This window comes from Tasmannia lanceolata, unplaced genomic scaffold (assembly GCF_043159265.1).
Source record: "Tasmannia lanceolata isolate RefF3 unplaced genomic scaffold, GAP_Taslan_0.1 ptg000008l, whole genome shotgun sequence".
Lineage (NCBI taxonomy): Eukaryota > Viridiplantae > Streptophyta > Magnoliopsida > Canellales > Winteraceae > Tasmannia > Tasmannia lanceolata.
In genome coordinates this window covers 62,663,259-62,679,069 of record NW_027518685.1, presented here as the reverse complement: position 1 = coordinate 62,679,069, position 15,811 = coordinate 62,663,259, and the positions used below count along the sequence as shown (strand labels likewise).

The 15,811-nt window shown below is 39.6% G+C and overlaps 1 protein-coding gene across 3 annotated transcripts in view; it reads right to left on the bottom strand.

Annotated features, from left to right (window-relative positions):
• The window catches only part of LOC143885440 (transcription initiation factor IIE subunit beta-like), a 28,853-nt gene extending 23,367 nt beyond the window's left edge, over positions 1 to 5,486 (bottom strand). For all 3 annotated transcript variants that reach the window (XM_077389615.1, XM_077389614.1, XM_077389617.1), the window contains exon 1: positions 4,641 to 5,486. The gene's annotated coding sequence lies outside the window, so the exon portion shown is untranslated. The remainder of the gene's footprint in view (positions 1 to 4,640) is intronic.
• Between the last annotated feature and the right edge of the window lie 10,325 nt (positions 5,487 to 15,811).

Sequence of the window (15,811 nt, the reverse complement as noted above, 5' to 3'; positions counted from 1 at the left end):
ATGGCCATTAATAGAGAAAAGGAACTTGACCTACAAACCGAAAAAGAACTCGGCCATTTTTCAGGAAGAAGTACAAAATCCCAAAATAGGCTATTGCGTGTTTTTTCTCTGCTGCATGATCTCTTACCGTTTGCGTTAAGGGGAAGATGAATCGTAAATCCAGAAAAAGGCATATGAGAGAGACGGAGAGAGGGCAAGTAGAAGAAGAATCTAGAAAATTTGGATTTTCAAGCCGATAAAGTCGTCAAGTTTGACGATTTGTGGGCAAAAGGGATAGACATTGCAAATGGCGAAATTGCCCTGGGGCTGTGTGACAGAAGGGGGATTATGCATGTGGGACACAACTGGCAATAATGGCAAAGGGTGGAACACATTAACCCATCATTTTGCCTTTATATATGGTAGTTAGCTTAGATTAGATTAGATTAGATTAGGGCAGACAATGGGGGCTGCCCTTGAGTCTAGCATTCCTCAAATACATGTATGCGCATGACATGTGATGTCAGATGTATTACAGTTTTCACTGTTAAAAAATTTTGATGAGCAAGTGTTAAAATACTCTTTCATAGTGGCCAAACACTAATAGTAGGCAGTCTATATGTGCTCCTTAGAGAAAAACTAGTTGGATAATTTGTTATTGCATGTGCCTGTGGACCCCGATCCTGAGAGGACGAGTGCTACGAGGGACGCGAGATCCCCCTGCAATCCTCAAAGATCTCCACATGTGAAGGAGAGCTCTGCCAAGGAACTCTCAAAATAGGTGTCACTCTCACAGCATAGCATGAGTGGCGACACAAAACGAATGAGATACATCCTGATCCGGAGCCAGGGCTCGAAACCGAGATGTACCTGAAAATAACTCAGAGTCGCCATCCATGGAAACGCCATGGAACCAAAACAAATGCTCTGTCTGCAACGGATAACCAGAGATACAAAAGGTCCGTGCCTGGTGACGAATGGAGAAGGTCCGAAGAGCACCCCCAATTCGCCTGAGTGCGAACACTTGGTCTCCCATGCCATTTATTTATTAACTTTAAAGAGTTTTGGGTGAAAATCATGTGAAATGGGAACGAATATCCCCGAGTGGACGTCTAACTAATCATGCATGACTCGGGGATAAAATAATAAACATACACAATATAAATGAAAAAAGTGTGTCGCCTAATCAAAGCTAGGTTATGAGTAACATGCCTAACTGGTGTCTAAGTTCTGGTGAACAAACACATACATGCTACAGCTAAAGGTATAGATCTGCACAAGAAAGTAAGAAAACACAACAAAATATACAATATAACAACACAACAAATCCTAAGACTCTAAACGATTTAGCCCGAGTCCTTGGATGGTCTGATGTTCATCCAAAGAAGCCTACGTATCCCCGCCTCCACGAGAATCAAGGCAACGTAGTTCTTCGCGCCTATTCTAAGCTATGATGCCTAAGACACCTAGACCTCTATCCTAGACTCGATCTAAAAGACCGGACTAGTTATTAAAACCTCTTACGCTATTATTTAAATTCCAGTGAATTACAGATTTTAGGACACCCTATATGCCCTAACTAAATGCAGGTTAGCCCTAAACTAATGCAGGTGGTTCCTACAACCTACATGTAACTATGCTGTGTTTCCTAGGAAAACAAATGGTGGATTAACGCATCCTATTCTAGTCATCAGTCGGCGATGTGGATCGCCAACTGACCAGACAGAGGCGTAACAAACTCCTAACTCTAACACAAACACAAACAAAACACACAGCACATCAAAGTCAAACTCCTAACTCTAAAACTCTCGACAAAGTTCTAACTCTAGAGGAAGATCTTTTGAAATCAAGGCTGTAAAGTTGTTTATTCAAAAAGGTTTAAAACACTATTTACAAAAGTTTGGCTGGACTTGGGATAAAGATCTCGAGCTGCACTACGTACCTCGTGGAAGAGGATCAAGCCAACGTAGTTCGAAAATCAAACTCTCCTAACTAAAACCTAACACTCCAAATGATTTAAAGGTTTTAATGCTTTTCAAATGCTTTTGAAATTTTTAAAGTTTTCAAATGTTTTTTTTTTTTTTGAGATTTTAAAATTCCTCAATGCTTTAGGTCCTTTAAACGCTTTCACTCTTACAGAGAACACACAAGCATAACCACAAACTAGGGCAAAGCCCTAAAGCAAAAGGGAGAAACCCCGAATAAGCAACTAGTGTCAAAGACACACGAATAAACCCCAAACAAGTAAACAAGTGCCCCACGAACAGAGGAAACGATCCGATATCCCAAGCAAGCAAAGCTTTAATAAGACTGAGTTAGTCTCTAATCAAGGAAGAAAGACTACAACTCTAAAGGAGAAACCCCCAGTTACCAACACCGAAGAAAGGGGGAAATGAGTCAAAGACTCTAAAAACACTATCAAAAGCGAGGGAAAATAAGTCAAAGGTTTTCTCTTAGAACAAAGGCGGGCTCCAACATGAGGCTAGGTAAGCCTCCTAAAGGGGAAACTCTCTAAATGAGACAAGGCTTGTCTCCAAATAGGGGTTCTATAAATGAGGCAAGGCCCGCCTCCTATACACAAAGGTGGGCTCCAAGTATCCCTATCATCGCCATTCCCATGGTTCCATTGATAACAATACAACTAACAGGACATTAATCACCATAGAGTGATTCTATGCTCTCATTCAGCTGATCGCAGATTTTATCATGATGCTAAACAGATTACATGATCCGAAGAATGAAAAGAGCTGAAGAGCTTTGATATCAAGCATTATTCAAACATGTCCTAAATTCTTACAAGAAAAATAAAATAAAATAAAACAGATTTTCAGACAATGAGTGACGATCCAGACCTCAATACCATATTCAAAAGATGCAAGTTGAGCGCTTCCTAAGTAGAACAATACAAATAACCATTGTACTGAAAATTGAAGCATGTTCTATGACGATACACGAAATACAATGGAAATCACCGACAAGTAACCAAGGCGCGACAAATAAGGATATAGAGGCCCAATAGAGTGAAACCAAAAACGAAGAAATGAAAGACCCCAGCTATGAAGCTATTCCAATTCTCTTATGAATTCAAAGCCAATAATTACTTGATGCAGCACCTCATTATCCTTTTTTTCTTTTTAAATCAGGTTTACCCATGCTACCAAAACAATTGCATTGGGGGCACTTATGATGCAAACTTTTACCTACATTGCCAAAGAGCGCATAAAACTAACCTTGAGTGAGAACTGGTGGCTCGACACAAAGAAATTCACTTGAAATAATGCCCGAAATCCCAACATGCTGCAACTGATCATCAGCCTATTGCCTCACAATGCCCCAGATAGATTTATCTTTGCATGTGACATTAGGAAGTTTTGCATTCAAGAGGAATTTCTCATATAAAGGAAATTCTCATATACATCTATCGGAAATCAAAAGAGAATTATAGCAGGTGATGCTTGAGTCTAACAAACACATTCAACGGAACACAACGAGCAGATTATACTATTACGAAGATGATAGAATGCTGCTCCAACCGATGAAAACCATTCTAAAATTCAAATCAATTGAATCCAATAGCCAGAACTAGGCTTAGGCTACTCACAGAGGACAGAGGATAAGAGCATTAGCACCAATAGACAAAGGCATTATCTATTGGTGCTACTGAGCTAAATATTCTTCCATAAATCTAACTCTTCTCCTCAGTACCATTAAAAATAAATGAACGAACCTGCAAATAGAAAGAGCCGATGCCGATTGACAGATTTGTGCATATTTTGTGCCAAAACAGGGACAGATTTGGTGGACAGAAATTGTGCTAAACAGGGACAGATTCTAATCCAAAACAGGGACAGATTTGGTGGACAGAACTTGTGCCAAACAGGGGACAGATTTGGTGGACAGAATTTGTGCTATACAGGGACAGATTCTAATCCAAAACAAGGACAGATTTGGTGGACAGAATTGTGTTAACAGTGGCCAACCCATGGGCTCACATTGTGCCAAAACACGGGGCTAACCTTGGGCTGAATTGCGAGTAGCTGAGCTGACAAAGAACTTGGACTAAATTGCAAATAAATGGGCTGAATTTGTGCTAGCAGGGTTGAAACATGGTCTCATACTAGTGTAAAAACAGGGGCTGATTTGCGTTAGCAGTGGCTGAACCATGGGCTCAAAATGATAGTGTGAAATCCTTCAACAATGTATATATGTGCCCAAAATGTCTCCATGCATCCATAAAACATTGGATTGAAATAACAGAGATAATTCAAGTGAATGCATCCCACAAAGACAAATGAAGATAAGTTGATTTCTTACAGCTATCAGAACCTGATGATAAAATAGCACAAGATTTGTCACTTACATTCCATCTACTTATCTTCGCTAATCAACATAACAGGTAAAGACCTTTGCAATTGTTTTTCTAACAAGAGGTTACAGTGAGAAAACAACTAGTTGATTAGTAGGACTTCTTGGCGAGAAAATCAACAAAGTACAAACCAAGTTTATGACACCAGAGGTATTTTGAGGTGGAATTCCTTGGTTTATGAAAAAAAGGAAACAAACTCTGCTATCTATTACTTAGATTCACTTTCCAAACTTAGATCATCATCATCACTCATACTCGAGGTAATAAGCCTAGCAAAGAAGAGATAAGAGATTACCTGAGATGAGCAAATGCTTCCTTGCCGGAGTCAATGTTCCGAAATTGCGCCGATGAAACCTGGAATTGGCTGCTTCCCTTTTTCAGAGATGCGAGCTGTGGGTACCCGACGACTGATGGCTGAAGATAGAGAGAGAGAGAGGGACCAGGTCTGTTGGTATTGGATTTTGTAAAAATGGAAACGAAGAGGGATCTTAGGTTTTAGATAAGGTAGGGAAAGATCAAGTTGGTGTTAGGATTGGGGTTTTGAAGGAAATGAGAGAATAGGGCTGAAGTGGTGGAAAAGGGGTTGATATTGAGCTTTGGAGCTGCTGTTTGGGTTATGGTAGATGATGAAAATGGTGGTGGTATTGAAATTAGGTGGTAGTAATAGAGATGGAAATCAAGGGAAGAGATAATGGAGTTGATCGGAGTCAATGGATTTCGCCGGAATCCATGGATCTTGCTGGTGGGAAAGGGTTTGGGGTTAGAGGAGATGGTAGAAAAGGGTTTGGGAGGTCAAAGATGATGGTGAAATTGCAGTGGGCTTGGGCGATGGTAAATGAGAAGAGGGTTTGAAGAGGGAGTGGTAAAGAGGGTTCTCGGTCGGATTCCGGCAAGATTGTCGGATTCCGGCAAGATTGTCGGTGTGGGTTTGCGGGAAATGAGAATTGAAGGCTTGCTGGGGAAGATGATGATGATAGTGGGTTTGGGTTTTGGGAGGTGGAGGTTGGTGGCTGTGATGGAAGGTGGGAGATGATCAGCGGCAAGGGAGAGACCAAGGGAGATGATCGGCTTCTCTCTCTCTCTCTCTCTGCAAATGAGAGAATTTTTCCTTTTTTTTTTCTCCAAAACCCCGACCGATTGGGGTTTTATTTGACGAAAATACCAAAAATTCGACCCCGCCTTTTCCTCTGACACAGCTACCATCAGTGTATTTTTAATACCTTATAACACACGGGTGCCCAAGAAGAAAAAAGAGAAATGATATATTTGTTCCCCCAAACCTTCCAGGACAACCCTCTGGGCAAGTTTAGGACAACTATTATTCTATAAGAGGCGACCCAAGTAGAAAACAGGGGAAAAAAATTTGTAAAAAATATCTTCTCTTCCTTTGATCTTAACCCTTCAAATCACCTTTTGATTCAAGGGTTAAGATATTTCTAAGATTCTCCCGTGACTAATTTTGTTACACACTAATCCGTATACCCCATGTATCTCCCTAGACAACCCATTACGAAAAATTTGAACTGGTTTTCCAGGTTCCAGCGCAGCCCTATTTCTGGCTAAATCACCACCCTTATAAACTTGCACCACGACACTTACCTCGGCTCGTTTACTACGCAAAATGTGCTCGAATTCTGACGAAATTTTACGGGAACTTTAGTGGGACCCTAACCTAGCTTGGGAACAAATTTGGGACACTAAAACACTAGTTTGACAGGATTTTTATCCTAACGACTCTATTATGGTTCGGTCAAAATGGGGTGTCTACAATGCCAAACATGTTTCAACTAGCCAAACATGCCTCTTTGCATGTGAGAAAAAACAGTCAAATTGTTGTTGTGGACTTGTGGGTGGCACCTCAGATCTTTCACACTTGAGCATGATCGGGACTGTTGATCTGGTTAGCTACCACTTGCCTAGTCCATTGCCATTCATCTGGCTATGATACAGGACTAGTGATTTATTTAGTGCTTTGCGAAACAAATCTATTCCTTTAATTTTGCAATCTATTTTTGGAGAAATCATATGATGCCCGACCTTAAAGAAACAAGGGCGGAGAGAGAGAGAGAGCTCCCCGCCATTGATTTCCGATCCAGCAAAAAGTCAAAAAAGGGACTTTTGTTGGATCAGAAATCAAGGGGAGGAGGCTCTCTCTCTCTCTCTCTCTCTCTCTCTCTCTCTCTCTCTCTCTCTCTCTCTCCCCCCCCCCTTGTTTCTTGACGGTCGGGCACCATATAAAATCTCGATATGAAGATGGATCAGATTTATGTTGCCCAACCGGATCAGTGGCCCAAATAAATACCTGGGCCTTCCAATATTTATTACTTATTTTTTCTTCTATATGAAAATTTGTTCTATATGTGCTCCTTGGTCTTTTATGTACTTGGAGGTCGGGCACTAATAGTAGGCAGTCTATATGTGCTCCTTGGAGAAGAAATTTTCATATATGAAATTTTCTTCTATATGAAAATTTCTTCTATATGTACTCTTCGTCTTTTATGTACTTGTAGGTCGGGCACTAATAGTAGGCAGTCTATATGTGCTCCTTGGAGACAAACTAGTTGGATAATTTGTCATTGCATGTGCCAAACATGTTTCAACTTGTCAAACATGCCTCTTAGCATGTGAGAAAAAACAGTCAAATTGTTGTTGTGGACTTGTGGGTGGCACCTCAGATCTTTCACATGTGAGCATGATCGGGACTGTTGATCTGGTTAGCTACCACTTGCCTAGTCCATTGCCATTCATCTGCCTATGATACAGGACTAGTGATTTATTTAGTGCTTTGCAAAACAAATCTATTCCTTTAATTTTGCAATCTGTGAAGGAGAAATCATATGATGCCCGACCGTTAAGAAACAAGGGCGGAGAGAGAGAGAGAGAGAGAACTCCCCGCCATTGATTTCCGATCCAGCAAAAAGTTAAAAAAAAGGGGCTTTTGTTGGATCAGAAATTAAGGGGAGGAGGGGCTCTCTCTCTCTCTCTCTCTCTCTCTCTCTCTCTCTCTCTCTCTCTCCCTTGTTTCTTGACGGTCGGGCACGATATAAAATCTCGATATGAAGATGGATCATATTTATGTTGCCCAACCGGATCAGTGGCCCAAATAAATACCTGGGCCTTCCAATATTTATTACTTATTTTTTCTTCTATATGAAAATCTGTTCTATATGTGCTCCTTGGTCTTTTATGTACTTGTAGGTCGGGCACTTATAGTAGGCAGTCTATATGTGCTCCTTGGAGAAGAAATTTTCATATATGAAATTTTCTTCTATATGAAAATTTTTTCTATATGTGCTCCTTGGTCTTTTATGTACTTGTAGGTCGGGCACTAATAGTAGGCACTCTATATGTGCTCCTTGGAGACAAACTAGTTGGATAATTTGTCATTGCATGTGCCAAACATGTTTCAACTAGCCAAACATGGCTCTTAGCATGTGAGAAAAAACAGTCAAATTGTTGTTGTGGACTTGTGGGTGGCACCTCAGATCTTTCACACGTGAGCATGATCGGGACTGTTAATCTGGTTAGCTACCACTTGCCTAGTCCATTGCCATTCATCTGGCTATGATACAGGACTAGTGATTTATTTAGTGATTTGCGAAACAAATCTATTCCTTTAATTTTGCAATCTATGAAGGAGAAATTATATGATGCCCGACCGTTAAGAACCAAGGGCGGAGAGAGAGAGAGAGAGAAAAAAAAAAAACTCCCCGCCATTGATTTCCGATCAAGCAAAAAGTCAAAAAAAAAATCAATAGTTTGTCTCTGATTTACTACCCACCTACAGGCTGGGAGCCTAGAGGAGGCCATTGACATTGTTAACAGAAACAAGTACTCCCTCCTATTTCAACCTTGTCTTTAAAGTATCTAAGGTGCCATTTTGTATAATATATGTTGCTATCTGTAAGATACTGAGTGCCCTGTTATCACAGATATGGCAATGGAGCATCCATATTTACCACTTCAGGTGTAGCTGCAACGAAGTTGCAGAATGATATTGAAGCAGGCCAGGTAAACCAACCATTCTCAAGGATCAATTTTGCCAAAGGAAGTGAACAAAAACATTGTTGTAACTGATATAGTAAAAAAAATTACTTCTTTGAATCTGAAAAACCCAATATTTCTTAAATTAATAGAAGCCAAAAGAGTCCGTACAGACCAAAATAAATGCATTACACAGTTCTAGAATGAATTGTCTCTGTACTGCATAAGAAAAGATCATGTTACTCTGGTTAAAGCATTTCACCCAGTCTCTAATATGAATGATTTTCTATGTCTTATGATATTATTCAAGGTTGGCATTAACGTCCGATTCCAGTCCCGATTCTAAAATAAAAACCCCTCAGCATGACCAGTCCCGATTCTATGTCTTATGATATTATTCAAGGTTTACATATATTTACACCTTAAAAATAAAATTTAAGGACATCACCTGGTCATACAAGTCCTCTTTTCTTACAATGAAAGAGGACTTGGCCTGAGAAAATTTAAGGACATAAACCAAGCGGCCCAACTAAAGCAATTTTGATTCTTAATCTCGGATAGAAACACTCCATGGGTGCAATGGGTAAAAAAGAAATATGTGAAAGGTAAAAACATCTAGTTCAAGGCAGCCCCATCCAACCTATCTTGATGCTTCCGCAGTAATCTCAAAGTATTTGACCTTGCCAAAAGACATATATGGTATGCCATTGCAGATGGAAATAAGATCGATTTATGTCGCCAACCATGGCATCCTGTTGGTCCTTTACAAGAGCAAAGCAAAGTAGTGCAAACTATTACCTGAAAAGCATACCAAAATCAGTTATTGTAGTTGATCTTCAAGAAAAGACATTTGAGACCCAATCCTCCATACTCGCTAGTATTCAGAGGATAGAAAGATTCTCTCATCCGCAATTCCTATCCCTGGAATTGAGAACCGTGCAATATGGAAACAAAATAGCAATGGATCCTTCACATTTAGCAGCGTTTGGGACACAATTCGAAGCCATCACCCAAAGATACCTTGGACATCCACCCTCTGGTTTCCCGCACTCTTTTACCCTGTGGCAAGCTATGATTAATCGGCTACGTACTTGCGATCGCCTCCTGGCCATAGGAGGAACTAGAGAGACGGGACGTGTCCTCTGTAACAGAGACAGGGAGACTATCAACCATATCCTCTTCAATTGCTCCTTCTCTGCATGGACTTGGTCATCAATTCTCGAGGGATTCTGCTCTTGGAGAAAACCTAAGAAAACTTTGCATGAAGAGAAGCAATGGATTCGGAGAAACTTCGTTGGGAAAGGTCAGACTTCAACGGCTATGAAGCTCGCGACGAGAGCTTCTGTTTATCACATCTGGCAAGAAAGGAATGCAATAATCCATAGTAATCCACATAAGAACAAAAGGGTGGTTCTTGAAAGCATCCTCCAAACGGTAAAAATCTGCCATTGCTTTCTATCCCTCAATGATGAACCAATTCCTAGGAGCATCCCGGTTGCATCGAACCTCAATATTCAGCTGGTTCCCATTCCAAAGGAACAAAAAACTTGAAATTGGGTGAAACCTCCGCCTAGAACCATCAAAATCAATACCGATGCCTCCCTTTATGGTGAGCAAGCAGCAATCGGAGGCCTTTTGCCGTATGAAAACAGTGTCATTCACGGAGCAATCCTCAAAGGTATCCAACTTGCCAAAAAAACATTCAAAATATTTGGGTGGAATTGGATTCTCTTATGGCTGTCAAGATCATCAATGGCACCTGCAAGTGCCCTTGTAACAACCTTCCTACCCACTCAGAAATCATGAAAACCCTCTTACTCTTCAATTCACGTTGTATCTCTCACATTTGTAGAGAGGCAAACTCCTTGGCTGACTTACTCTCAAAGCACAATTGTCCGAGTTAGGGCGAGGACATCCCCCCCCCCCCCACACCCCAACCCTCAATCCCTGATGGATTGCATTCTTAAAGACTCTGTGGGGTCTTCCTACATTTGATTGCAATTTCGTTTTGTTTCTCTCTTGTATATTTTGGTAGAGGTCTTGCATAACCCCCAACTTATCAATCAAAAAAATAAAATAAAAATAATAATGATAATAATAATAATAATAGTTTATACCAAAAGATGACAAACAGAGCGTAAGTGTCTGAATATAATATGAAAAATAAATCAAATAATAGAACTAGAGCCCAACTAACCATCTATATGGCCTAAATGATCTAAAAAATCAGGTAGAGCCAAGGGTCTCTGGCTAAAAGGGTATCTGACTATGCCAATCAATAAATGGCTTATAAGGTTGGAAATAACAATTGATCAGATTTCACCTTGAAAGCCTATGCATCCACCTCGAATCTCGCACCCGGATGCCAGGAGGGCGGTGGAGAAGCTCGGAAACTTGAACAATCTAGAGAAGCCACAGCTGTCACCACTCATGCAGGCCAAGAAAGAAAAATATGACGGAGAGACATTCGTGCAAACCCTCGAACAACAAGGTATAGGTGGGAATAAAAAAGGTATTAAATGAGCGTCAAATGAGATGACGTATGTATTAAGCAAATCCAAAATTGCAGTTCAACAGTCCCTAGGTTGCGGGAGCAGCAGAAAACAAGAATAGAAGGATGGGAGGATGGAACATAGAAGGGAAAGAGGAGGACAAGAAGAGATCTAGACAACAAAGATTGCAGTCCAATTGAATAGACACCCAAGTAAGGGAAAACCATGGGCTAGAGGTAGGTAAAGAATGAGAGAAGGATGAAGGGATGAGTGAGGAAGAAGAAAAGAAAGAAAAGAAAGGCAAGGGGGTAGAGTGGAAGGGGAAATAGAGAAATTAAAGGGGAAAAGAGGTTGAAATGCACTCGGACAGTCATGGGACTGTTAATGGGAAAACTAAGTGGTGGAGGAGAGGGGAAAGAGAATCAGAAGAGAGAGAGAGAGAGAGAGAGAGAGAGAGAGAGAGAGAGAGTTAGGACAGGAGGAGATAAATACATGAGACATTTTTTTAGAAGAGGAATAAGGAAAGGAGTTAGAAAAAGAGGGATAGAAGGTTTTCTGTATACCATATGTCATGGGACTGTCGTCAGAGTAAAATTATCATATACCATAGAAAATTATGACCAACTCTAAGTAAACTCCCTATTGTATATCATCAGATGATCAACAAAGAGAGATAAGCACGGATCATAGGAAATTTCACGCAAAATCATTACTCCATGATGTCTAATGTTGATCGAATCAAAATTATCACAATCCTTCGAAACCTACTACAGACTCCGAAGGAAATCACATTTATATATATCAGCAAATGGACATCACAGATGAATCATTACAAATCATGTAGGATTATCATCCGTTCATGAACAAAAATCAGGATTCTATGCTATAAAATAAGCACCATATAGGAATTATTACAGATCATAAAAAGTAATAAAGATCAAGCAAAATTTAAGATAAGAAAACAGAAGTTACCTCCTCATCTGCTCCTTCACTTACCCAATTGCTAAGAATTACTCAGAAAATGAAAACACTACCCGATCTTGATATGGATCTAAACACAGCAAGATCAGATCTGCTGAAATGAATAGGGTGTCTAAGATCAAAGGTAACTGGTGGAACTAGGGTTTGATGAATGATAAGGAATCAGGTTTGATGATGGTGGTGAGATTTAGATTTAGGTCGTGGTTCAGGTTCTGTAAAGGGTATATCTACAACAGGGGAGGGATGAAATGGAAGAGGGTTTAATGGGTTGTGAAGGAGGGTCTGGGAAGAAAGGTAGAGATGATGATCTGTAGAAGGCTTAGAGGTGAAAATGAGGCCGTGGAGATGGTAGGATCTCCGGTGGGAATCACCAGAGAAGATGATCAGAACCTCTCTCTCTCTCTCTCTCTCTGTCTCTCTCTCTCTCTCTCTCTCTCTCTCAGACAAAACCCTAAAAAATGAGAAGCCCTCTCACGAGCGATCTCTCTCTCTCTCATTATATAGGAATCTGTTTTTTTACCCATTTAGGTGAAACAGACACCCCCTCCGTTGGCTAATCTACCGACCACCCCCCTCCCCCCCTCCCCCCCCCCTCCCCCCCCCCCCCCGACCCTTTATTGAATAATGAAAGAAAAGGTGCCTTTTCTACCTTTCCCTTCCTTGGGAAACTCCCTAGATGGATGATTCACTACCTTGCTTTGCTTCATAATAGTGATACATTTTCCTTTTCCTCTTCTGGGAACCATAAAACAAATAACTCAACCCCACGTGTACAACCTAAAACGATAAATACACTCTCAATTGACTCGTCTTATTCACCAATTCTCACCCAATTACCGCAAAATTTTGGAGACATCTTCTTTGAAATATTAGCTATCCCTTGAGAACTTCGCACCTATCGATGACTACACCAAGTTGGTAAAATTTAAGCTCTCTTCTCATTTGGGCCTATTTTCTCGAAATTTGATTCAACTTGTGGACCTTTATTCGACATCGGAGACTTTAGGGCCTGGTCAAAATACGGTGTCTACACATTCTTAAGAATACAATTGTTGTACAGGGAGTCATCCGATGTGTGGGGCTCTCTGCCACTATGCATCTTTGGTCTTTTATGTACTTGTAGGGGGATGTCTTGTCCCAGCCTAGGGCAATTGCATGTAAATTTTAGGTGTATGTTTTATATTATAAAGAATGCAATAGTAATTTATCATCTCTCGCAATTGCGTGTGACTTTTATTTCAAACTTTAACAGACGAGGCAAGCCTTTACACCTGAGCAGATAAATGAAGCATGTTATGTTGACGTGAATGCTAACAAGGCCGTCTTTGATAGTTTGAGGAATAACCATAAAGCGTATTATGATGGAAGGCGCTTTTCTTACAAGGTAATTATTTCCCTACAATCCAACTATTTATCTGTTCATTTTCAAAGGCCAAAGGCACTTCCAATTCTCAGTTAGAGAGATGTATATGTTGTTTCCCGAAACTTCCATTAGTATTCAGGCATCTATACCACAGCCATTGTATTTCGCCAGTCAGATTTATAAGAAAAATCAAGATATTCGACTCTTCATGTTTATCCTCCACATTTATTGGGCATCCAGAATGTTAAAAGAATTCAGGTTAGAAATGGCTAAAAGCATTTTCATAAAAATGTTACTTGCATACTGTGCATGTGTGAATGCTTGTTTCTGCATGCTTTATGTAGCCTCGTATGCACATATGTATGTCTGTCTTAGATGGATTTATAAAGAGATGCTTTTAACGGCAGTCAAATTGTTATGAAATAATTTGGCTTTATTTCATTTACAGTCCAAGCATGATCTGAAGGACAAAACCTAGCTGCTTCATTTGATACGGAAGTTTGCTAAAGGCATTTTTGTTGTCGATCTCAAAGATGATTACCCTTCGGTTATGTAGGACTTGCAGGTTTGTGAATGTTTACTTGTATTCTGAGATCAGCTTATGGTTTAGCTGATTTGTTAGTTAAATCTGGGGTCCGTTGGGATGTAATGTATGAGGGGCAACCTCTGCCCCCAACTGTAGATCTTTCCTCTTAATTAGTTTAGTTATCTTCTAAAAAAAGTTCTCTCATTTTAGTGGGCAACAAATGGCATGGATGCAAGAGTCTTTTCCATACTTGCTAGGCTGCTTCCCACAAATAATATGATTAGCAAGTTGACGAATGTTTGGAAGCTTTATCTTACTCTTAGTTAATTAGTAAAGGCACAAACACATTTCGAATTATATTACTTTTCCCTTGTTTACCTTTCAAAAAAAAGAAAAAAAACTTTTTCCTTGTTTAAAGTTACACCTTTGATTTGCTTGTAATCTAAAAAACGTTTACATCATATACTTTTCCCAAAAAAAAAAAGAAAAATTAAATCTTTCCACAGTGCCCAAATTATAATTGCATTCATAATTTGGTGTAATGGCTATGAAATGTGATCCAGTCAGTGATCCCATTATACTGGCATAAAAGAAATTTATTTGTCCTTTTGAATGTTTAATTAATATACCCTTAATTTAAAAGAGTTGAATACTCATGTTCTCTTATAAGGAAAACAATGTCTCATGTCACACCATCTCATAACCTGAATTGTATCTAGTTTTATTCTACCACGATACTTTATTGAAAGAAAGCAAATTCAAAGTGGGTCAGTAATTTCTCATTACGTGACTGAACAACTAACAAGTTCACTAGACAGGATCCTTTAACTCATTTGATTCACAAAATAAAAGCGCAGAGTGCCTAAATCTGAAGATAAATCCCATCTCTTTTATGTCTCCAAATCTCTTTTAGAATGTGCTCCAATCTTCAAGGACAAGCACTCATTAAAGCATTAACAATCCTAGAATATCTTTCTGACGTTCATCTATTCTTCAAAAACCCAGGATTGGCGTGGAATTCAGTTGTCTAGTTTCTTACTTTGACTTCGGAAATCTATCTTTCAATTTCTGAGTTTAAATTGTCTTCAATGAAAAACTCACCGACTTTATGAATACCTGAAGTTGTTGGCCCGGTACTGCGCACCACACGATCCAGGAATGTGGGGATAAATCCCCTCATCCTCGATCTCCACATGAGAAGGAGAGCTCTACCAAGGACCTCTAGAAATGGTGCCCTCACAACATGAGTTGTGGCAGTATATGGGATACCTCTTGATTCGGAGACAAAGCTCAAAACCATGACGTACTTAAAAATAAAGAAGAGTCGTCATCCCTGGATTAAGGCCATGGAACCCATAAAATACTCTGTGCAATGGATAAATCTAGAGATGAACAGGTCCGCGCCTGGTTACGAGTGGGGAAGGTGTTAGGCACCCTACTCGCCCGAGTGCACTCGGTCTCTTATGTCATTTTTACTATTTTTGAAGAGTTTTGGGTAAAAATCATGTTATGGGAACCGGCATAAACTAATAAGCAATAATGAGCTACAGTTAAATGGATAATCAAGAGATAATAAACTAGTAAGCAATAAAAAGCTACATATGCTACAACTAAGCATGTGAAACTACAACTAAATAGGTATATGATGAGCAAGTAAATGCTAAGACTAAGCGTGTGAAGATGCAAATAATAACTACAGCAAAGTAACTAAACAAGAAACAATAAGTAAACAATAAAGAGCTACAACTAAGCATGTAAATAGGCATGTGATCAAAGTAATGAAGTAAACAGTATTACAGATAAGTATGTGATCAAGGCAATAATAACGCTGCAACCAAGAATACAATCAGGGCAAGTCTATGCTAGTCATGTCAACAAAACAATCAAAGAATCAATAAAAGAGTTTGCGAAAAAATGGGCTTATAGGCTCGTCCTTACCTACAGCCTGTGTCCAATGAAATCAACTCTCAAAAGAGTATCGAGTCCAAAGTGCCGTCGACAAAACCTTTACTTCCTTGTTATTGGTTGAAAACTATTTTTTTCCTTAGGTTTTTGAAAATCTTCTTATTAACTGTAAAAAAATTGAAAATATTTTTGTCTTTGCAAGATTTTAAAAGATT